Source organism: Hordeum vulgare, chromosome 2H, assembly GCF_904849725.1.
Source record: "Hordeum vulgare subsp. vulgare chromosome 2H, MorexV3_pseudomolecules_assembly, whole genome shotgun sequence".
NCBI classification, from domain to species: domain Eukaryota; kingdom Viridiplantae; phylum Streptophyta; class Magnoliopsida; order Poales; family Poaceae; genus Hordeum; species Hordeum vulgare.
Window position 1 is genome coordinate 127,195,483 of NC_058519.1, and position 25,247 is coordinate 127,220,729.

The following is a 25,247-nucleotide window of genomic DNA, read 5'->3' on the forward strand; positions in this document are numbered from 1 at the left end:
AATGTGTCAAAAACAGACCAGTCTGTAGCAATCTGTATACTTCGTATACGTCTGGTACCTCAAAAATTCTGAACAATTACGACCGACTGAGAAAAAGGCATATCAACCAGAAGCAAAATGAATCAACTCAAAAGCTATTTCTGAATAAAAATGAAAAATCATATCATGAGCGAAAAGTTTCTGTCTTTTTCCAGCAGGATCAAACAACCATTACCAAGACTAGTCATAAAGGTTTTGCTTGGCTCAAACACAAAAAGAAACACAAAAAACACAATCAAAACAGAATTATGAAATTGTGGACGCAACAAAACAGAAAGAAAAAAATAAATACATTGGGTTGCCTCCCAACAAGCGCTATTGTTTAACGCCCTTAGCTAGGCATTGATAAATCAATGATGCTCACACAAAAGACAAGAATTTAAGCACAATGAGAGCATCATAAAGCATGTGAACATCACATCTAAGTCTAACATACTTCCTATGCATAGGCATTTTATAGGAAAATAGATTGTCAAGACAACCAATAGTTGCCATATGCAAGGAAGAAGAAAGAGACAATAGCAATCTCCACATAACGAGAGGTAATTTGGTATCATGAAAGTTTCTACCACAATATTTTCCTCTCTCATAGCAATTACATGTGGGATCATAATCAAATTCAACAAAATAGGTATCACAAAGGATATTCTTTTCATGATCCACATGCATGCAAAGTTTATGCTCTTCAAAAATAGTGGGATAATCATCAACTAAAGTCATGACTTCTCCAAACCCACTTTCAATATTATTGCAAATATCATTGCAACAAGTAGTGGACAAAGCAAAACTAGCATCCCCAAGCTTAGGGTTTTGCCTATTTTTAGCATGACTGTCATTAATATAATTTATAATGAAATCATTGCAATCATGCTTTTCATTCAAGGAGCCCTCGTGAATCATTTCATATGTTTCTTCATCACGATTTTCAAATTCACGCATCTCAAGCAAAAGTCCATAGAGAAAGTCAAGTGCACTCAACTCACTAGCAATTGGATCAGCATAATTGGATCTCTTAAAGAGATAAGAAAGTGGATGAGGATCCATATCACCAGATTTTCAGCAAGCGAAGATGCAAGCATATTGAAGGCACATAGCACACAAGCGAACAGAAAGCAAGCAAAAGAAAAAGGCAAACGAAAAAGGCAGACGAAAAAGGCAAAGATTATTTTTTTGTAAATTTTTGTTTTTTAGAAGTGGGGGAGAGGAAAACGAGAGGCAAAAAAGTAAATGCAAGAGATGAGTTTGCGACACCTACTTGGATGAGTTCTTGATTTGATCCTCCCCGGCAACGGCGCCAGAAATTCTTCTGCTACGACAACAAAAGTCCTTCCTTGGCGCTAGGAATTCTTCTTGTTACTTCTCTGGTTTGCGTCAGTTTTTCCTTTGAAGAGGAAAGGGTGATGCAGCACAGGAGCAGTAAGTATTTCCCTCAGTTTGAGAACCAAGGTATCGATCCAGAAGGAGGGTCTCGTCAAGTCCAGAGTACGTGCGTAAACACAAACAAGCTTGCACCCAACGCTTCAAAGGGGTTGTCAATCCCTTCAAGATTGTTTGCAAAGTGAGATCTGAAGGCGGAAAGTGCAACGAAGTAAAAAGTGTAAGGCTGAAAATATGGTGTGGAGTAGACCCGGGGGCCATAGTGTTCATTAGAGGCTTCTCTCAAAATAGCAAATATCACGGTGGGTGAACAAATTACCGTCGAGCAATTGATAGAACCACGCAAAGTCATGACGATATCTAAAGCAATGATCATACATATAGGCATCACGTCCGAGACAAGTAGACCGATACTTTCTGCATCTACTACTATTACTCCACACATCGACCGCTATCCAGCATGCATCTAGTGTATTGAGTTCATGACGAACAGAGTAACGCCTTAAGCAATATGACATGATGTAGAGGGATAATCTCAAACCAATGATGAAAACCCCATCTTTTTACCCTTCATGGCAACAACACGATGCGTGCCTCGCTACCCTTTGTGTCACTGGGTGAGGTCACCGCACGGTATGAACCCAAAACCAAGAACTTCTCCCATTGCAAGAATCATAGATCTAGTTGGCCAGATAAAACCCACAACTCGAAGAGAATTACAAGGATATAAAATCATGCATAAGAGAAATCAGAAGAAACTCAAATAAGATTCGTAGATAATCTGATCATAAATCCACAACTCATCGGATCTCGACAAACACATCGCAAAAGAAGATTACATCGGATAGATCTCCATGAAGAGCATGGATAACTTTGTATTGAAGATCCAAGAGAGAGAAGAAGCCATCTAGTTACTAGCTATGGACCCATAGGTCTATGGTGAACTACTCAGACATCATCGGAGAGGTCATGGTGTTGATGAAGAAGCCCTCCGTGTCCGAATCCCCCCTCCGGCAGGGAACCACAACGTGCCCCAGATGGGATCTTGTGGAGACACAAGCTTGCGGCGGCGGAAAAGTACTTTCGATGATCTCCTGATTTTTTTGGCATTTTTAGGGAATATATAGGTGCAACCCCTAGGGAAGAGGGCGCCCAGGGGGCCCACAAGCCTGTGGGCCGCGACCTCCCCCCTAGCCACGGGGTGGGGGCTTGTGGGGCCCCTGAGGCTCCCCTGCCTTGGCTCTCAAGCTTCCCGATCTTCATCCGTTACGAAAAAAATCATTTCGGGGATTTTCTTCCGTTTGGACTCTGTTTCAAAATCTCCTCTGAAAGGGATCAAAAACATGGAATAAACAGGAACTGACACTTGAGATTGAGTTAATAAGTTAGTCCCAGAAAATATATAAAAGGCATGCAAAACATCCAAAGTTTGACAAGATAATAGCATGAAACCATAAAAAATAATAGATAAGTTGGAGACGTATCAGTGCGCAAGTCCCATAGTATGAAGTCGAGCTCCTCCGCCCATTGGCAGTTGGATTCTTCAAGAGAGCAGACCAACTAAGGTTTAATACCACTCATAATGAGCCCATTGGCTCTTACGACTTGTCCATTGGTGTGCGAGTGGTATACGGAGGCATGGTCGAGCTTGATGCCCAAGTTTGCGCACCAATCTTTGACCTCTTCGGTGGTGAAATATGATATGTTATCTATTATTTTGTTATGCGGGACACCATAATGGTGTACGACACCGGAAATGAATTCGATTATTGCCCGGCTTTGGCGGAGCTAATAGGCTTTGCTTCAATCCATTTGGTAAGCTTGTCGACCATGACCAGGAGGTATTTCTTTTTCCTAGCCCCCCTTTAAGGGGGCCTACCATATCTAGACTAGAGAACGCAAAGGGCCACATGATCGAGATTGTCCGAAGAGGTGTCGTGAGCACGTGGATTTGATTTGTGAAGATTTGAGACCCCGCACAATGCTGAACGAGCACGTGGGAGTCCTCTCAGGCTGTCGGCCAAAAGAAACCAGCTCGGAAAGCCTTGTTGACCAGGGCCCGAGCTGCTGCATGGTGACCGCCCATACCGGCGTGTACTTCAGCCAGAAGCTGCCTTCCCTCCTCCTCGGATATGCACCGTTGGAGGACTCCCGTGGTGCTCTTTTTATATAGCTCACCCTCGTGGATCTTGTAATCCTTTGATCGGTCGACGATACGTCATGCCTCGGTCTGTTCATCGGTGAGTTCCTTGCACAGGAGATAAGCAAGTAAGGGTTCGATCCATGGCGCGATTACTGCCATGACCTCGTGGGCCGAGGGCGTTTCTTCAATTGAAGTTCCGTCGATGATTTGATCATCCTACTCGGTTGTAGGTGGTATAACCTACTCTACACCATCGGCTCCTGCGCTACCCTCTTCGTCCTACCATACCATGGATGGCTTAAACACCCGTTCTAGGAATATGTTGCTGGGGACAGGGTTGCGCTTTGTGCCTGAGCGGGCGAGAACGTCTGTGGCTTGGTTGTTGTCTTTTGAGACGTGGTGGAACTCCAACCCCTCAAATCGTGCCGATATCTTGAGGATGACGTTCTATATGTTGCCATCTTCGAATTTTTTGCATCAAATTCACCGTTGATTTGTGAGATAGCAAGGTTAGAGTATCCTCGCACCTCAAGCCATTGCATGCCCATTGACGCTGCCAGATGGAGACCGTGTAATGGCGCCTCGTATTCTGTTGCATTATTCGAGTCAGCATACATGATCCGTAGCATGTACCAAACATTATCCCCGCTAGGGGATGTGAGAATCACTCCACCCCCCAGTTCGGTGAGAGTTTTGGACCCGTCAAAATACATGGTCCAATGAGCATAAGTGCTATACACTTTGGGGAATTCGGCCTCAGTCCATTCAAAGATGAGGTCGGCCAAGACTTGAGATTTGATAGATTGTCATGGCTTGTAGGTAATCTCAAACGGCAGGAGCTCGATGGCCCATTTGGCAATTCGTCCGGTGGCATCCTTATCGTTAATGATCTCACTCAGTGGTACTTCTGAAGTCACATTGACCGCACATTCCTCGAAATAGTGTCTAAGTTTGCGTCATGACATAAACACTCTGTAAGCAATCTTTTGCTAGTGCGGGTACCTGGTTTTGCATGAATTAGCACTTCAGATACGTAATAGACCAACCTTTGTATCCATAGTTGTTGACCCTCAGCTTCTCGTTCTACGACGAGGACCGCACTGACCACTTGATTGGTGGTTGATATGTATAGCAACATCGGCTCCCCTGTGAAGGGTACTGCTAGGATGGGGTGCTAGCCAGTATCGCCTTGATTTCCTTCACAGTCGTCGTGGCCTCATCAGTCCATTTGAAGTTTCTATTTTTCTTCAGCAACCTATATAGCGGGAGGGCCTTCTTACCGAGGCGAGGTATAAATCGGCTTAAGACCGCCATGCAACGTGCCAACTTTTGGACATGATGTAGCTCTGTTGGGATGGCAAGTTGTGACAGTGCTCGAATTTTGGCCGATTGGCCTCGATTCCTCTTTGTGACACTATAAATCCGAGGAGTTTGCCAGCTGGGACTCTGAAGACACACTTATCCGGATTAAGCCATATATCGTATGCACGTAGGTTGGAGAAGGTTTCCCTGAGGTCGTCTACCAACTGGCTAACGCGTCTGCTCTTAACGACCTCGTCGTCCACGTATGCCTCCATAGTTTTGTCGATCTATTTCATCAAGCATGTCTAGATCATGCGCTGGTAAGTGGCGCCCGCGTTCCTTAACCCGAAAGACATTGTGTTGAAGCAGAATGGCCCGTAGGGTGTTATAAAGGAGGTTCGGGCCTGATCAGATTCCTTTATTTTGATCTGATGATATCCGAAGTAGGTGTCAAGGAAACACAAGGAGCCGTGTCTAGTTGTTGCATCGATAATTTGGTCTACTCGAGGTAGCGGAAAAGGATCCTTGGCGCAGGCTTTGTTTAGGTCCTTGAAATCGACACATAGCTGCCAAGATTTTTCATTCTTTGGTACCATGACCAGGTTTGCCAACCAGTCGGGATGTTTAATGTCTCTGTTCAACCCGGCTTCCAGGAGCTTGACAAGTTCTTCACCCATAGCTTGACACTTTGGTTTGGAAAATCGGCGTAGGGCTTGTTTGACATGCTTGAAGCCAGCAATTATGTTCAAGCTGTGTTCCGCCAGCCCTCGAGGGGTTCCTGGCATGCCTGAGGGGTGGCAGGCAAATATGTCCCATTTTTCACGCAAGAAGTGTTGGAAATATGCCCTAGAGGCAATAATAAATTGGTTATTTTATATTTCCTTGTTCATGATAATCGTTTATTATCCGTGCTAGAATTGTATTGATTGGAAACTCAAATACATGTGTGGATACATAGACAACACACTGTCCCTAGTAAGCCTCTAGTTGACTAGCTCATTGATCAAAGATGGTCAAGGTTTCCTGGCCATAGGCAAGTGTTGTCCCTTGATAACGGGGTCACATTATTAGGAGAACGGTGTGATGGACAAGACCCAAGCTATGAACATAGCATGTGATCGTGTCATTTTGTTGCTATTGTTTTCTACATGTCAAGTATTTATTCCTATGACCATGAGATCAAGTAATTCACTGACACCAGAGGAATGCCTTGTGTGTTTCACACGTCGCAACGTTACTAGGTGACTCTAAAGGTGCTCTACAAGTATCTCCGAAGGTGTCCGTTAGGTTAGCATGGATCAAGACAGGGATTTGTCACTCCATGTGACGGAGAGGTATCTTGGGGCCCACTCGGTAATACAACATTACATATAAGCCTTGCAAGCAATGTGACTAAAGAGTTGGCCATGGGATCTTGTATTACGGAACGAGTAAAGAGGCTTGTCGGTAACGAGATTGAAATAGGTATAGGGTTACCGACGATCAAATCTCGGGCAAGTAACATACCGAAGGACAAAGGGAATGGTATACGGGATTATATGAATCCTTGGCATAGAGGTTCAACCGATAAGATCTTCGTAGAATACGTAGGATCCAATATGACACCCAGGTCCCGCTATTGGATATTGACCAGGGAGTGTCTTAGGTCATGTCTGCATAGTTCTCAAACCCGCAGGGTCTGCACACTTAAGGTTCAGTGACGTTTTTGGTATAGTCGAGTTATAGGTGCTGGTGACCAAAGTTCTGTTCGTAGTCCTGGATGAGATCCCGGATGTCACGAGGGTTTCTAGAATGGTCCGGAAATGAAGATTGATATATAGGTATTTGGATTCCGGAAGAATTTCAAGCATTGCCGACAGTGTACCGGGAGTGACGAATGTGTACCGAGGGCCCACCAGGTGGTCCCACCACTCCCCAAGAGGGCCACATGGACTTCATGGTGGCACAATAGCTCTTAGTGGGCTGACTAGTCAACCAGAGAAAGCCCATGAGGTAAAAGTGGAAAAAAACCAAAAGAGGTGGACAACTTGGGGAGGACTCCTAGTCCAAGTAGGATTGCACGAGGACTCCTCCTCTCTAGCGTCGGCCGAGCCCAAGGAGGTTCTCCTTGGTGCTGAAGGCTAGCCCCTACTTCCTCCTATATATACTAGTGGTTTTAGGGTTTTTGACACACAATTTTCAGCCACGTGCAACCCTCTCCTCTAGTTCGTAGTTCTTCCTCTAGATCGGATTTTTGCAGTGCTTAGGCGAAGCCGTGCAGGAATAGATCACCACCACCACCGATGCGTCGTCACTCTGCTGGAGAACTCATCTACTTCCACGTATCTCTTTCTGGATCAAGAAGGCGGAGATCATCATCGAGTTGTACGTGTGCTGAACGCGGAGGTGCCGCCCGTTCGGTACTAGATCAGGACGGATCGTGGGACGAGATTGATTTGAATCACGAAGACATTCCACTACATCAACCGCGTTTCTTAACGCTTCCGCTTTGCGATCTACAAGGGTATGTAGATTCACTCTCCCCTCTCGTAGATGATCATCACCATGGATAGGTATTGCGTGTGCGTAGGATTTTTTTTGTTTCCCATCCTACGTTCCCCAACAGTGGCATGATGAGCTAGGTTCATGCGTAGATGATATCTCGAGTAGAACACAAAAGAGTTTGTGGGTGTTGATGTTTGATTTGCTGCCCTCCTTAGTCTTTTCTCGATTCGGCGGTATTGTTGGACTGAAGCGGCCCGGACCAACCTTACTCGTACGCTTACGAAAGACCGGTTTCATCGACTAACATGCAATTTGTTGCATAAAGATGACTGGCGGGTGTATGTTTCTTCAACTTTAGTTGAATTGGATTTGACCGAGGCGGTCCTTGGAGAAGGTTAAATAGCAAATTGCATATCACCGTTGTGGCTTTGCGTAAGTAAGATGCGATCATACTAAATACACATAGCAGCCACGTAAACATGCAACAACAAATTAGAGGACGTCTAACTTGATTTTGCACGGTATGCATGTGATGTGATATGACCAAAGACATGATATGATATATTGGATGTATGAGATGATCATGTTGTAATAGTTAAATATCGACTTACACGTCGATGCTACGGCAACCGACAGGAGCCATAGGGTTGGCTTTAAACTAACGTTTGTGCTTGCAGATGCGTTTACTATATTGCTAGGTTATAGCTTTAGTAGTAACTAGTCGCCAACCCGTGCATCGCACGGGCTAGCATGTTTATCGTTGTGTATAACACATAAACTTTCATAGAATACATTTCATGTTTATATGTTTACGTATCTACATCAGTACTTATAGTAATGAATTTAGATCGATTGTAAAAACATCTGGGTTTGAATATAGTACTTTTGAATACAAAGATTGATAAATTTATTCTTTTGACAAACAACAATCATTTTATATTTTTATTTTTATTTTTATTGAAATTAGCATTATATTTCTTAACTTACCACTTTGGTCGATAACGGTTGATTTTAGAACTCATTCGAGAACTCTTGAGGCAAATTGGATAAATAATTATCCTGATTTTTAGTCATTTTCCTATGTAGTTAAATTATATTGGTCCTATATAATTTTATTACACACTTCCTTTAATTTGTAACACCTAATTTATTTATAGGAGCATTTATGGATCACTAAAGACTAATTTTTTTGATTATATTTCTTTACGGAGGGGATAATATATTTATATTCCTCTATACACTAATGTGCGCATTCTAATGAGTGGCAGATTTTTTCATAGGGTCAGGGACGGGTACGGTGTTCGCGGTCGGCGCTACAGTCCTGTCTAGTCCGCTCGCCTAATTGGCCCATGAGAGTGGCTGCGCCGGTAGCTCTCATTGACGGTGTGCATCAGTAACCTCTCATTGGTCATTCGTCGTGAACCGCATCGCAACACTGGCTAGAGCGACGACCATTCGACCATTCTCCTTGGAGGCGTCGGTATGGACTGATCCCCTCACTTCCCCTTCCCCTAGGTCTCCTGGGCGAAAGCCCTTACTTTGTTGGGCGGCGGCGGCGCTCACGGCGTCGTTCCCTTCTTGAAGGCGCCGCTTTGGGAACCCTGGGGTTGGGTGGCGCTTGTGGGTGGTGGGCGACGGCAGTGGTGCGGCCCTATCCTAACATGGATCTCCGTCCGTTACTTGGAGATGGACTCACGTAGCTGGAGGTCGTCGTCTGGCGTCATGGTGGCATCGATGGCGGAGGCACCTGCAAAGGCTGGCACATCAATCTGCTCTGAAGATGTACCCGTGGAAGATGGTGGCGGCGACACATGTGAGTGCGTCAGACCGGTTTGTGTCCCTGACCCGGTATGTGGCTCGGTCGGGGCCTCCGGTTTTAAATGTTAGGCTTAGGTGAGAGGTCTGGGTATTTGGCTCAGCTTGCACCCCTTCATCATATGGATAGGAATAACGGCAGATGTTGTCAAGATGGCGGATTCAGGCATATTGTTGTACTACTTTGTAAGGTCCTCGGATTCAGGGTTGTTTGTGTTTCTTCAATATGGCCTATGTAACTTGTTATGCCAATGACATTTGCTAAGAAAAGTGGTATTAATATGTAGGAAACATGGAAATCAATAATGGAAACAAATAGAATCATACCAGATAAGTAAATATTCCGGTCGTCTCTTGTGGAAAGAACTTCAATACTACAAAACGTGAAGCTTTGTTCTGCTATTCTGATATTTACAAAAGGCAATAGTATCTATTTACAAAACGTGAAGTATGAAGCTGAACAAGCTGCCAAAGCAGAGGCGGCCAGATACCGAGTCTTTACAAAAGGCAATAGTGGAGTAATTTTATATGATATTTTATTTTATAGATTGCCTGCCTTATTTGCTTGCAGCTAGAAACTACTTATCAGTTGGCGGTAAAGCGTATTCTGAACAAGTTGTTTTGTCAGGATCCGCTACCCTAATCAATAAAATGGTCGCATGCATCTTTCAGATGCAGAGACCGGGGGTTATCCTCCTTTTCCAAAAAAAAAGATCGTCCCTGTTGAATCTGTAATATGACCGGATTTTCTACATCCAGCAACACCAGCGGCGACTCTCATCCATGCATCAAACAAATGAGCCTATCTTATCCATCTACTATACACCAGCGGCGACTCTTATCTATGCATCAAACAAATGAGCCTATCTTATCCATCTACTATAAGCATCAGCAGCAAACAAATACGGCAACCACGTGACCATTTGCTATATTTGTTCTGTAAAATCTCCCGTGTGTTCTCTCTATTGATTATTCGCATCTTCTCTCTTTTGGTTATTTCATTCTTTCTCAGAAGTCTAATAGATATGAATGTGCGCTGATCCTTTGTATATATGAATTTTTTTATATATTTATTTTCTAAATATCTCCATTTATTGGTATGCTCTGTTCAGTTAACAGAGATTTAGATGACATGCATAGCATGGTTACCAAATTACGTTTTCTAATATTTTATTTAGCAATTAGATTCTTCTAATTTTGTAGTACTACTTGTGAAATCTGATCTGAATTGCTAGGTAATAAAGAAAGGTCATCTACACTACATCTTTAGGTGATACTATTTTCCATTAGGCAACATACATATGTGCACGAGTATATGACATAGATGTCTATGTTTATATTGGATCTTTCTCACCTGTGATACATAGAAAGCTGACACTTATGAAATCGCACTACTCAATTCTAAAACACACGCAAGCTGATAGTCAAAACATGAGCTCCTTTAAAAAAATATATGTTTAGCACGTACAGTTAAACATGTTTCAATCAAGTTTCCTTTGCCACATTTGTAGGCACCGGATGCAGCGAGTACGTTTACTCAGCATCAGCTCATCAGGCAGGGAGGCCTTCATCGACACATCAACTCAACTAACAGGCTAACACAGTCTGATCTTCTTTCACATACTGTTGGGGATATTGCCTGCTGTTGTGACCCGCCAAATATGGGCCGGGTTACTGTTAAGGCGATTCATCCTTTAAGGCTAGTTGGGCCTCTGGCCGGGCGGTTCGAAGTTGCAGGATGATTATGATTTATGGAAAGACTCTGGGTTCGACAAGACGGCGACTTAGAGACCGCGGTGGTCACGATTTGTAAAAAGGAAGGGACTCTTGTAAACCCTAAGGCTTCGACCTATATATAAAGGCGAGTCTGGAGGGGGAGAGGCAGGTTAGAAATCATCGAGTGCTAGGTTAGGGCGAGTTACGCTTTCCTTGTAATCGAATCCACATCAATACACACAAAGCAGGACGTAGGCTATTACCTCTTCTCGAGGGGCCGAACCTGGGTAAATCGCCGTGTCTCTCCCGCTTAACCCCTTTGAGTCGCCACCAAGGTGCGATGGCTCCAGTACTAAGTCCTTTCACGAGGACATCTACCGTGACAAAACCACGACAGTTGGCACCCACCGTGGGGCTTGCGCACGGTGGAGTTGAGTTCTCAAAGGGAGCCCTACCAGGGTCTGGGAGTTATGCGGCGGCGCTCATGACTTGGAGCCGACGCGGCATAGCCTACATCGACAACAGGCGATGGGGACCTGAAGCAAATTCTCTCGAATGAGGCTACAGGGTCCCCTTCGGCAAGATCAACGTCTTCATCGGCATGATCGGGTCACCCGTTCCTGAGTCAGACACCTCCTCCGACATCGTCGAGCCGGCCAGGTACGTTCATCCAGTCATAACCCGGAATCTGACCCGCCCGGTCTTTGTGGGTTTCACACAGGGATCGGAGGAACCAGAGCGCGCGGCGGCTCAGGAGGTCACCCCCGTCAACTCTGACGACGAGTCATCCATGGGCGATTCCAAATCCATCCAGTCCCTCCACGGAGACGGTCTTGGGGGCTTGTCATTGGCCATGGATCCGGAAATCCTCGATCGAACCCGCCGCCAGATCGCCATCTACATGGCCGGGGCGACTCAACCCGCACCGAACCCCGCCGGGGGCGATGGAGCCGGCGGGACGTCCAGAAGTGAGATCGCCATGGATATGCTCGACGTAAACGAGGCGGTTTGCGCCAGATACTTCACCATGATGCTCGAGGGATCGGCACGCACTTGGTTGAAGAATTTACCCCCCAATTCTATCCAGTCCTGGGCCGAGTTAAAGGAACGTTTCATCAAAAACTTCCGGGGAACCTGCAAACGACCGATGACAATCGTCGACTTACAACACTGCGTGCAACGCCCGGATGAGTTGGCGCATCATTGGTCACGGCGAGTCGCGGAAATTATCCATTCATCGGATGGCATCACGGAAGCGCAAGCTGTGCTTATCCTCGAGCACAGCTGCCACTACGAACCACTGGTCCAGAAGCTGGGGCGACTCAAACGGAAAGTTCAGGATATGGGCGAGCTGATGGATACCCTCACTAGGTACGCCGAAGCCGATGATACCAAGGATCCCGGCGAGGATGGTAAGGGTAACTCGCCCAAGAAGGGCGATTCAACGAATAAGCATACCCGCCTCCAAGGCCGCAACTGTCATAACCAGGGGACCAACGGCAAGCGTAGGCCGCATGAGGAGCCCTCGGATCTGGTTGCCAACACCAACGCCAATGACGGGAAAAAGAAGAATCGAGGCTTCAGCGGAAAAAGACCGCGTAACTACGAAGAGCTGCTCAAAGGCCCTTGCCCGCACCACGCCACGGCCGACGGCCCGGTGGGCCACTCCTGGGAGAACTGCTTCGTGATGCGGGAATTTCGGGCCGAGGCGATCAAGAAGAGCCAGAGCGAAGACCCGAACCGTCGCCAAGACCAACTCGCCGCGCCCAACCAAAGGCACAACCCCTTCGGCGGTTTTCCCGAACAAGAGGCTCAGGGGGGGGGGGGGGGCGCAGCCAGGCGGCGGCCAATACCCGGTGCACCACCACCGGCGGTACAACCCGCCAGGAGTCTTCCAGCAGCCGCCCCCGCAGGGGGCTCCGCAGGACCAGGATGACCATGGGGGCTTCCGCAACAATCCTAAACAGCTAAGTAATGGGCAATACCATGTTTTCACCACTAATGCTTGCAGACGTGATAAAAAGGTAAATCACCGGGCGTACAGCGTAATTGAGCCGACAGTTCCCAGATATCTCCACTGGTCCGAACAGACCATAACATGGAGCAGAGAGGATCACCCGCCGAGAATAGATAACCCGGGCGACCTGGCCTTGGTCGTGGCTCCCCAAGTGGCGGGCTACACTCTATCGAAAGTACTGATGGATGGTGGCAGCAGCATTAATATCCTATACTTCGACACCTTCCGGAGGATGAATCTATTAGAGAAGGACTTGATGCCTTCAACCACAGTTTTCCACGGCATCGTCCCGGGCAAATCCGCCTATCCGATTGGCCGGGTCAGGCTCCCAGTAGCGTTTGGAACTGCACAGAACTACAGGTCGGAGTCTCTGGTCTTAGAGGTGGTCAAATTAAAAAGCCCGTACCATGCGCTGTTCGGACGACCGGCTTACGCTCGCTTCATGGCCCGCCCGTGCTACGTCTACATCAAGCTCAAAATGCCCGGTCCTAAAGGGCCCATCACGATCGACGGAGATAGAAGGATTGCAAAGGAGTGTGAGGAAGGAGACGCGGCCTACGCGGAAGTCGCCTGCGCGGCAGAAGAGCTCAAAAACCACCGGGCCAATGTTGACCCGGCGGACATGACACCACTCAAGAAACCGACCACAGATTCCGAGTCGCCCCTCAAGTTCAAACCAACGGATGACACGAAGACAGTCGACTTCGTCCCTGGCGATTCATCCAAGCAGTTTACCATCGGGACGGGTCTGGACCCCAAATAGGAAATCGCGCTCATCGAATTCATCCGTGAGAATCGGGACATCTTCGCATGGAAACCCTCTGACATGCCGGGTGTACCGAGAGAATTCGCTGAGCACCATCTTAATATTGACCCAAAATGCAAACCTGTCCAACAATACCTCCGTAGGTTTAACGAGGAGCGACAGAAGGCGATTGGAGAGGAAGTCGCCCGTCTTTTAGCCGCCGGGTTCATCGTGGAAGTCTTTCACCCCAAATGGCTAGCTAACCCGGTGTTAGTACTCAAGAAGAATGGCACTTTCCGTATGTGTATTGACTATACGGACCTCGACAGAGCTTGCCCCAAGGATCCTTTCGCTCTTCCCCGCATCGACCAAATCATTGACTCGGTGGCGGGATGCGAACGATTGTGCTTTTTGGACGCTTACTCAGGTTATCATCAGATCAAAATGACTGTGGAAGATCAAGAAAAGATTGCTTTCATAACCCCCTTCGGGGCCTTTTGCTATGTGTCCATGCCGTTCGGGCTCAAGAGCGCAGGGGCGACTTACCAACGTTGCATCCAGAATTGTCTTCACAGCCAAATTGGCCGCAACGTCCATGCTTATGTTGACGACATTGTGATCAAGACCCGCCGGGAGGAGACACTTCTGGAAGACCTTAAGGAAACCTTTGATAATTTACGGGTATATCAGATGATGCTAAATCCTACCAAGTGCGTTTTCGGCGTACCTGCGGGAAAACTACTGGGTTTCTTGGTATCGAACCGCGGCATTGAGGCTAACCCGGACAAAATTGAAGCGGTTGCCTCCCTCGGCAAGCCGACGAATGTTAACCAAGTTCAGCGATTGGCGGGTCGCATCGCGGCTCTCAGTCGTTTTGTAAGCCGCCTCGGAGAAAAGGCGATTCCGCTCTATCAATTGTTGAGGAAGTCTGACCGATTCGTGTGGACAGAGGAAGCCGACGAGGCACTTCAGGCCTTGAAACATCAACTGGTTAACCCGCCGGTCCTGGCGGCCCTGACCGAAAAGGAGCCTATGCTCGTGTATATCGCCGCGAATTCCAAAGCAGTCAGCGTGGCCGTGGTCGTCGAAAGAAAGGAGGAAGGAAAGGAATACCCGGTACAACGCCCGGTGTACTTTATCAGTGAGGTGTTAACTCTCTCCAAACAACGATACCCCCATTGGCAAAAACTGGTCTATGGGGTGTTCATGGCGAGTCGGAAGCTTAAACATTATTTCCAAGAACACCCAATCACCGTGGTCAGTTCCGCGCCCCTCGGCGACGTCATCCAAAACCGCGAGGCAACAGGGCGAATCGCCAAATGGGCGATAGAACTTGGGTCACATCACATCCAGTATACCCCCCGCACGGCCATCAAGTCCCAGACACTAGTTGATTTCGTCAATGATTGTCGGAGCTTCAGGCTCCGGAAGATCACCCTGACCTTACCTATTGGACTATTTATTTTGATGGATCCAGGCAGTTGGAGGGCTCGGGGGCTGGTGTGGTGTTGATATCCCCTCAAGGAGATAAGTTCTGCTACGTCCTCCGGCTCATGTTCCCTTGTACAAATAATGCGGCAGAGTATGAAGCTCTGCTCCACGGTTTGCGACTAGCAAAAGAGATGAACCTAACCCGAGTCAGATGTTTTGGGGACTCAGATCTGGTGGCGCAACAGGTTTCGGGCACCTGGGACTCTCGAGATCCTATGATGGCGGCTTATAGGCGAGCCGTATCTGACGTGGCGGGCTATTTTCATGGATACCAGGTTGATCATGTTGATCGGCGACTCAACGAAGCAGTTGATGCCCTCTCGCGACTCGGCTCACAGAGAAAACCGGTCCCCCCTAATGTCTTCTTGGATATCTTGCATAAACCGTCCGTGACTGTACCCACGGAGGAGGAATTGGCGATACCAGATCCCGAGTCTCGGCTTGTGGCGGCTCTCCATATCGCTCCGGATTGGGCTCTTCCTTATCTAGCTTATCTTACCCGTGGCGAGTTACCCACTGACGAAGTTTTGGCTCGCCAGATTGTTCGGCGTAGCAAGTCCATGGTCATCATTAACGGTGAGCTATATAAACGAAGTGCTTCAGGGGTCTTTCAGCGGTGCGTCTCCTCCGAGGAAGGATGCACGATCCTTAATGACATCCATTCTAAAGACTGCGGACATCACGCCGGGTCAAGTTCTTTGGTATCAAAAGCCTTTCGACACGGTTTCTTCTGGTTGACGGCTCACGCAGATGCAGAAGATATAGTACGGCGGTGTGAGGGGTGCCAACGATACGAGAGACAGGCTCATGTGCCGGCTCAAGAATTGAGGATGATCCCCATTACTTGGCCTTTCGCGGTCTGGGGGCTGGACATGGTAGGTCCCTTTAAGATGTCCTCCAACAAGAAAACTCACTTGTTGGTGGCGGTTGATAAATTCACTAAGTGGATTGAGGCGGAGCCAGTTGGGGCTTGCGACGCGGAGACTGCGGTAAAATTTCTGAAGAAGCTAATTTTCCGTTTTGGATATCCGCACAGTATCATCACAGACAATGGTACTAACTTATCCCAAGGAGCGATGCTGGATTTCTGTCGCCGTGAACATATCCGGCTTGATATCTCTGCGGTTGCTCACCCGCAGTCAAACGGATAGGCCGCGGGCGAATCAGGAAGTTTTGCGAGGGATCAAACCTCGACTCATAATTCCCCTGGAAAGAACTCCAGGATGTTGGGTGGAGGAGTTACCTTCGGTATTATGGAGCATCCGAACCACCCCGAATCGCTCCACGGGGTTCACCCCTTTCTTCTTGGTCTATGGTGTAGAGGCCGTCCTCCCTACTGACATAAGGCATGATTCTCTTAGAGTCGCCGCATATGTGGAGCAGGACAACGAGCTGGCGCGTCAGGACTCTTTGGACGCCTTGGAAGAGGCACGTGACTTAGCAGTGTCTCGTTCAGCGATCTATCAGCAAGATCTGCGGCGTTATCACAGTCGCCGGGTGAAGAGTCGGACCTTCCAGGAAGGCGATTTGGTGCTTCGACTGATACAAGATAGGGCAGGCATGCACAAGCTTTCGCCCCCTTGGGAGGGACCTTTCGTTGTCAGCAAGAACCTCCGCAATGGTTCTTACTACTTGATGGATCTTCGGTCTGATCGACCGACTACGGGGGCTGAGTCAACTCGCCCTTGGAATATTGCCCATTTGCGGCCTTATTACACTTGAGTTCTTAAAACGCCATGCTTTGTAAGTTTTCCAGTTTTTTATTATGAAATAATATAATGTTTCCCTGACTCGGGGGGTTTCTTCGTTAAGAAAAAGAAAGAGCAATTTCATGGCATCCTGTTGCGACCTTATGAGCCGACAGAACCTGCATTAAGGGTGGGTGCACGAGCTTTCTGACTCGCCTCCCCCTGTCGCGACCTTATGAGCCGACGAAACCTGCATTAAGGGTGGGTGCACGAGCTTTCTGACTCGCCTCCCCCTGTCGCGACCGTATGAGCCGACGAAACCTGCATTAAGGGTGGGTGCACGAGCTTTCTGACTCGCCTCCCCCTGTCGCGACCTTATGAGCCGACGAAACCTGCATTAAGGGTGGGTGCACGAGCTTTCTGACTCGCCTCCCCCTGTCGCGACCGTATGAGCCGACGAAACCTACATTAAGGGTGGGTGCACGAGCTTTCTGACTCGCCTCCCCCTGTCGCGACCGTATGAGCCGACGAAACCTGCATTAAGGGTGGGTGCACGAGCTTTCTGACTCGCCTCCCCCTGTCGCGACCTTATGAGCCGACGAAACCTGCATTAAGGGTGGGTGCACGAGCTTTCTGACTCGCCTCCCCCTGTCGCGACCGTATGAGCCGACGAAACCTGCATTAAGGGTGGGTGCACGGGCTTTCTGACTCGCCTCCCCCTGTCGCGACCTTATGAGCCGACGAAACCTGCATTAAGGGTGGGTGCACGAGCTTTCTGACTCGCCCCCCCCCTGTCGCGACCGTATGAGCCAACAAAGTTGCTCGTGTTATGATTTGACTTTGGAAATTTTTATCCTCACTGCTTACTCGTTGAAACTGTTTGTGTTTTCTTTTATCTTCACAGATAATGTGCTCAAGGTTTTCATCCTTGGCGAGTTGAGCATTTCAGGCGATTCTGATAAAGGTTAACAAAATATTTTAAACCGCCTCAAAAACGGTATAAGGATTTTTTTTTGCAGAAGATGTCATCAAAAGATAGTACTGACTATTACATGGCTCTTGGGCCAAATTCAAGGAAAACCTATTCCGCTAAGTTCTGGCGTGAGCTCTGACCAGCTTCGATTTGTAAATCGCCCAAGACCCAATTGCATCTGGATAAAGAGGCAAAATCGTCTTCATCGGTCAAGATTGATGCCAGGTCTGTTTCCCAGTCAAAGGGATTCTTGGGTCGCCGAGGGATAAGGTTGGTCACCACGAAGGTTGGCGGGCTGATCTTCTTATTCTTGTCATCGTAAGCCGCCTGATATTTTGTCAAGTCAAGGCTGGCGGCGAGTTGAGTCGCGGCCAGTCGAGAATCCTTGACAACCTTCTGGTAGTCTTCCTCCACGAATTCCGAGCCGTCATCTTTAAGCTGAGGGAAGCCGGCAGCTACTTCTTCCAAATTAATTTCTGGAGCATACGCCAGGCAGCGACTCAGAGCCGTCAGGACACCCTTCCGGGTGGCTGACCGGGTTAACTCGCCGATCTGGGGAGGCAGTGTGGATAGATATCCAAGCACCTTCTTGATAGAAGTTATGGGCTCCTTTGTACCGATCACAGCTTTGACGGTCAGCACGCTGCCTGTGTACAGTTGTTCCGTCAGTAGTGTATAGATCGCCTTCAGCATCAACACGCTGTCATCTTGCAGATTGGCGACTCTCGAGCCTGTGAATTAAATAAACCGGTAAGTTAAACATTAAGGGATTCGCCCAAGGAAGAGGATAAGATTGGCGAGTTAGGTAAAGCTTACCAAAGATGGCTTGTGTCATGTTGGAAATATGGCGCTTTAAGCCGGATAGCTCCTGCTGCACAGTTGCCAGCTTTGCTTCTGCTTTTTCGGCTCTCGTCAAAACCGCGCTGTGGTCAGCCTCAGTTCTTTCTAACTCGACTTTGAGCTTTTCAGTTCAACCAGAGCCAGCTTATATTTGTCTTCTGACTGAGTTCGGGCATCTTGTTGGACAGCAAGGTTTTTCCTTAAGTCGCCCAGGGCTAGTTCGGTCTGGGCAAGGCTTTCCTGTTCGAAATTTAAACCAAAGACAAGTCTCAGAATTATTGCAAGGCAATACCCCTGACACTTGGGGGCTAATGTATAATTTCTCAAGGGAAATTATACAGAAATCAAGACCCAGCTCATCATTTTACTGATGACCCGGCCCTTGGGGGTTACTGGTCGCGAAGTTTTTAAAAAGACCCGGCTCATCATTTTATTGATGACCCGGCCCTTGGGGGTTACTGGTCGTGAAGTTTTTAAAAGACCCGACTCATCATTTTATTGATGACCCGGCCCTTGGGGGTTATTGGGAATAATAATAGAATATAAAGTTTACCTCATGCTTGTTATTTAACATCTTCAGCAGATTCTTTTCCATCTCGTAACTCGCTTCCAGGCGACTTGCGAAGCCAGAACAGAGTTCTTTAAACTCCAGACCTGCATAGTCAGAAAGTTTCGCCTTGGAAGGCCCAGACTCGAGAATTGATGGAGCAGGGGATGTTGTATGCTTGGAGAGGATTGTATCTGCCGGCTTGGAGAAGCCAAAACCGGTAATGACTACAGCATCTGGGTCATCAGCTGTCGCCATTACGACCGGTGATCTAGGGACATCCGTTGATCCTTTGGGCGACTCAGGAAGGTTTGCTTGAACTGTCGGTTCGATTTGACTCGGCTCTTCTTGAGTCGGAGTAGCTTTCCTTGGAAGCTCAAAAGTGGCGTCAGGGATTGATCCACTGGTCTTCCTCTTTTTGGCTTGCGCCCTAACGGGAGAGATAGGTGTGTTAAAACATTAAAAAAAGCGCTATTCTCAAGGATCAGGGCAAGACACTTACCCCGGGATGCGGATCATTGGTGGAAGGGTCGACATCACTGAGTCGCCAGAAGTAGGGGGAGAATCCTGCAGAATTTGTACATCAATAATACAGGCGGGTTATGACTGTGATCCAAAACAGCACTAACAATGGTTGCTCAAATAAAGAAAAAGGAGGTACCTCGCTTGGTTTCCTTTTGTTGGTTGTTGGCAAGCCAGGTGTTAGGTCGCCAGAATGACTTCGCGTTTTCCGTCTCGAGGCGTGCTGCGTTTTCTTCAGTAAGAAATTTGGGTCCAAATGGGCATTTGGATGTGAGAGAGGTACTTTCCCACATACTCGCCGGGCCGGCTTAGGTGGAGAAGGAGATGAATCGGAGGAGACGGAAATTACCTCGACAGAGTCTTCCTGGCTTTCGTTATCTTCATTCTATTATAAGAAGAGCGAGAGATAAATAAAAGTTAAAAGGCGATAAGCGGCGGGTGAAAATGAGGACGCATTGGTACCTCTGAGAGTGCATCGCCGGCTTGAGATTCGTCGACTTCCGATGGCTCGGCCGCAGCCGATTTACCTTTGCCTTTGTTTTTCTTGGAAGGCGGCTTAGCGCTCTTCATGGCTTGTTTCTTAGGTCTCCTAGACCAGAACTTGTCGCCTTTCTGGAAAGGGATGAGGCATGAAGTCATGACGGAAGTAAAGCAGATGAAATAAAAGTTGAGGGCGAGTTAGCTTTGGTTACCTTGGGTGCCGGGTTAATCTTGCAGAAGGGCTTAAGGCCGATTTGGCCGCATTTTGCTGCAGGTTCACCGGTTAGCTTCCTAATGACGGCGACTATGTCTTTTTCCTTTAGTGCTGTGTGGAAGTAGCATTGGGGGTGGTCCAGAGTACCGTCGAATTCGCACATCAGGCCATCTCGGCGGCTCAGAGGAAGGATCCGCCATTCGACCCAGCAGCGGATCAAGTCAACCCCGGTGAGACCGTTGTTCGTCAAGGATCTCAGCTCAGACAGAATTGGGATGAAGTCCGACTCATCTTCCTCGGTGAGCTTGTCAGGGAGCTTAAAGTTGATCGGAAGGCGGGTTGGCCTGTAGCCCAGAAGTTTGTTCTCGCCGGCAGGGGATGTCTCTTTGCAGTAAAACCAGGACTCACCCCAGCCTTTGGGGTGGCTAGGCATAGTGAGCGAAGGAAACGGACTGTCCCTGCGACGCTGAACGTTGACCCCGCCGAGTTCCAAACTGGGGCCATTATGGAATTCCGTCTGGCGATTCAAGTGGAAAAAGTACCAAAACAGAGGGACGGAAGGCTCGATCCGCAAATAAGCTTCGCAAAGGACTTGGAATTGACTTAGGTTGCTTATGGAATTGGGTCCCAAATCTTGGAGTCGGACATTCATGAAGTGCAGAGCGTCCCTAAGGAATTTAGATCCGGGCGGCTTAAAACCCCGTTCTAAGTGTTCCACAAAAACTACTATCTCCCCTTCCTTGGGGTTGGGGAGGTCTTCTCTTAACCCGGAGCGCCATCCAATGACGTCTTGAGGATCCAAGCAGCCCGCTTTCACGTAATTCGCCAAGATAGCATCATCGACTTTGGTAGGAAGCCAATCGCTCTTGAAAACGGCACCCATGCTACAAATAGGCAAGAAACTAGTGTTACATGTCTCGAAACATTTACTATGTGAGTCGGGACTAGCTCCTGCTTAACCCGCCAGTCTGGGAGGCCGGGTTGAGTTGATTTGGCGACCTATCGGAGCAGGGCTATTCTCGGAAGCGACGCTACGTTGGGTGGTAAAGTTTATTCTTTCCGAAACACTAAGGGAAGGACGAGGTTTCCAAAACAGCTTTTTACAAACAGTAAATGAGGAATGGATCTGTTGGACAGTTATAAGGGCTCGCCGGTATGGCCCAAACATGAGCGATGTGTTATCAGGGTGGTGCCTCGTGCTTAAAGAAACTAGTACATTTAGAAAATCCGCAAGGGCGCAGATGGATAAAGCTGTTCAAAGCGCTGGGTGCCCTAATGGCGTTCGGACTAATCAGTTCGGAGGTGATAGTTTGTTGCGAGTATAGGTTTTCGGGAGCATGGCAATGGCGGAAGCAAGAACAGGGGATAAATCTACCCTTAAAAGGAGGGGAAATGGTGGCCTAACCTGAAGATCCTGGTCGGGGAAGGCCGGCGATGGCCGAGGCTGTAGGAGAGTTGCAGGGACCCTCGGCGGCGACAGAGCCTGACGGCGGCGATGGCTTGCAGGCGGCGTCAGAGCTCCTCCAAGCGGCGACGGTTTGCGGGCGGCACCGGAGCTCTTCGGGCGGTGACGGTTTGCGAGCGGCGCCGGAGTTCCTCGGGCGACGACTGTTCGCGAACAGCACCGGAGTTCTTCGGATGGAGGCAGAGATTGCGGTCGGCGGCGGAGCCTTCGGGATGCGGAGCGTTTTTTTCGCGCTGTGATGATTGTGGAGAAATCGACGGGACTGGTAGGTGGACGGTGTCAGCCCTGTCCCCTCCGCCTATTTATCAGGATGGGCGCGGGGATCGAGGCGCCGTGAGCGGGAACCGTTGAGAAAGAAAAGATTCGCCATGATGACATCCAAAATTTTTGGGATAATGATGCGCCCAAAAGATCCGTTGAGATTGTGTTGGAGTTCCCGAAAATCGAGGGCTAAGGAGAGTACTGATGGGAAATGCTTTGGCGGCTCAGAGACTTTTTCCGGCACCAATTGGCGAGTTAAGATTTCTGGTGCGAGGAGAAACACAGAAGAGTGAATCGCCTTCGACTAAAATGGAGACATTGGCATGAAGATTCAAGTCAATTTGGGGCCTAATGTTGGGGATATTGCCTGCTGTTGTGACCCGCCAAATATGGGCCGGGTTACTGTTAAGGCGATTCATCCTTTAAGGCTAGTTGGGCCTCTGGCCGGGCGGTTCGAAGTTGCAGGATGATTATGATTTATGGAAAGACTCTAGGTTCGACAAGACGGCGACTTAGAGACCGCGGTGGTCACGATTTGTAAAAAGGAAGGGACTCTTGTAAACCCTAAGGCTTCGACCTATATATAAAGGCGAGTCTGGAGGGGGAGAGGCAGGTTAGAAATCATCGAGTGCTAGGTTAGGGCGAGTTACGCTTTCCTTGTAATCGAATCCACATCAATACACACAAAGCAGGACGTAGGCTATTACCTCTTCTCGAGGGGCCGAACCTGGGTAAATCGCCGTGTCTCTCCCGCTTAACCCCTTTGAGTCGTCACCAAGGTGCGATGGCTCCAGTACTAAGTCCTTTCACGAGGACATCTGCCGTGACAAAACCACGACACATACGATCTGCAGGGGTTTTCTATTGTCACTGCACTATATGTACTCCTCCTGAGTCTCTAAAACATCTTATATTGATAAACATAGAGAGTACTATATATATATTTCCATGGTTATCCCTGTAGTCGCACCTGTAGATGACAGTAAGTACTCTGCATGCACTTGATATATCAAATTATGTATAAAAACACTCCTAGAAATACTTACCCATTGTTAATACAAATGCAAACCTTTCAGTTTTCGGACAGTAGTTGATGTTACTATGACAACATGGCCCAAAGAGTCTTCATCAACTTGGCCAACCTGATTACCCCATAGTCTAATGTTAATTTTTTGATCCCTGTATGTTCCAAGAGAAATACCTATTATCACCCATGACAATTGTAGTTACCTAATTGCTTTTAGTGTACTCACTCAATTCGAAGCACAATATCTCGAATCTTTCAAATCCCAGGGTTGTTTGTGTTTCTTCAATATGGCCTATGTAACTTGTTATGCGAATGACATCTGCTAAGAAAAGTGGTATTAATATGTAGGAAACATGGAAATCAATAATGGAAACAAATAGAATCATACCAGATAAGTAAATATTCTGGTCGTCTCTTGTGGAAAGAACTTCAATACTACAAAACGTGAAGTTTTGTTCTGCTATTCTGATATTTTTTAGACCTTTTATCTCTTCAATTTTGGTCATGTGCAAGAAATATAAAATCTTTTCACTTTCAACTGGACGGAAACTAATTGCAGATGTAACCTTCAAATTTGCAATCATGTAGACTAAACCTTCTTAGATCAATGGTCTGAACTTGTTAACCATATGTTTCATTACCTTGCCATGTATCATAGTGCCCTGAAACATTATAGTGCAGCGAGAAGATGCATCAATATTATAGTAACTGTTAAAACTCAGAGTTGTGTGTTTATGTTGGAAAATCATACCTCTTCATCAAGTAGTATCATGTCACGGCTAATAAGTTCATTGTTGCTGAGGTTAATGGCATCCCATAGCCTAATTAATTACTCTGCCTTGACTTTCCAAGAATCCTTGTATTTGCTAATATCATGGAGCACATCGTATGCCATTGTTTTGAACAAAAACATAAGAAGTTGACCTGTAAAAAACACAATTTGGAAGATCGCTACTTTCTTAGTCTCTGACAAATCGAAGGCTTGAGTCGGAAAGAAAGATTAGATATTGGTTGTCATGCAATTTGCAAGCGATATGAAGTGCATAGCCTAAGAATTTTACTAAATTGAACAAACGAAATAAATAATCTCTCTAAAAACTGGGCGAGCAAGCAACAGAATAAAATTGAATTGTATGCAAATACAATCTTGTCGATTAGTACTTTCTTATTCTTTGCCAAATCCAAGGATTCACTTGAAAAGAAAGATTTTCTCCTGCCCATCATTAAGTTCGTAAGTAGTAAGAAGTGAATAGCCAAAAAAATACGATTTAGCCAATGAAACAAATAATCTCTGAAAAATTAAAATTGGGCAACGATGAAGCTTTCGTACCAAATAGGAGAAGGTTCACCAGCAATGATGTTCACGGCCGACAGGAGCCTCCTTGATGTTGAGACTGTTTGTGTTAGGTTGTAGTTAATATATAAGCTAGCCGTATGGGCCTGGTCGAGCTCCATTGCAATCTCCACAAAGTGCCCAGAGAGGGTACGTGAGAAAATATAGGAAGTGTCCAGAGAGCGTACGTGAGAAAATCATTAATCCAAACACAATTGAAAAGATAAGGTCGATTCAAATTTTACATCAGGAAAAAATCAACACAAATCAGTGACGAACCTGATCTATATCCCAACTTGGATGCTCCAATTTGAGAGAGATCCGGTTTCTTTTCCCAAGGGGGAGGAGGAGAGATTCCATGGAGTGAGCGCACCAGATTTGATTCCCCAATTTGCTTGCTACAATTTGAGAAATATTGATTTCTTTTCCGTGGGGAGGAGGAGACCATGGGGAGGAGGAGAGACCGTGGGGAGGAGGAGAGACTATGGCGTACGATTGGTTTAGTTTTTTTTACTTAGAGAAGTAAGACATAGAGAAGATAAATTTTTTTGATTGATTTTGAGGGTAATTATTTTAGACAATTTTTTAGGGTAATTATTTTAGACAATTTTGAGGGTTATATACGTGGAGTAGATATATTGTACAACCGTGATAGCATGCATATGTACTCGGCAGCTGGGCTTTGTATTTGGTTTATTTTGGTCCAAACGGTTGTCTTTTGGAGAGAATCACGCGATTAATCTACACCGTAATAATACGGTCCCACCA

General features: G+C 47.2%; 1 long non-coding RNA gene across 3 annotated transcripts; it reads right to left on the reverse strand.

Moving 5' to 3' along the window:
• Positions 1 to 2,702: 2,702 nt before the first annotated feature.
• On the reverse strand, positions 2,703 to 24,954 carry LOC123425498. Of its 3 annotated transcripts, XR_006621843.1 has the most exons (6): positions 24,477 to 24,954; positions 23,898 to 24,070; positions 23,535 to 23,808; positions 23,373 to 23,465; positions 23,166 to 23,298; positions 2,703 to 2,741 (listed from the first exon to the last, which is right to left on the reverse strand). It is a non-coding gene; the product is annotated as an uncharacterized LOC123425498 (long non-coding RNA). The 3 variants fall into 3 exon arrangements; XR_006621841.1 differs by lacking the exon at positions 2,703 to 2,741 and having other exon boundaries at positions 22,887 to 23,298; XR_006621842.1 differs by lacking the exon at positions 2,703 to 2,741 and having other exon boundaries at positions 22,887 to 23,261; positions 23,350 to 23,465.
• Between the last annotated feature and the right edge of the window lie 293 nt (positions 24,955 to 25,247).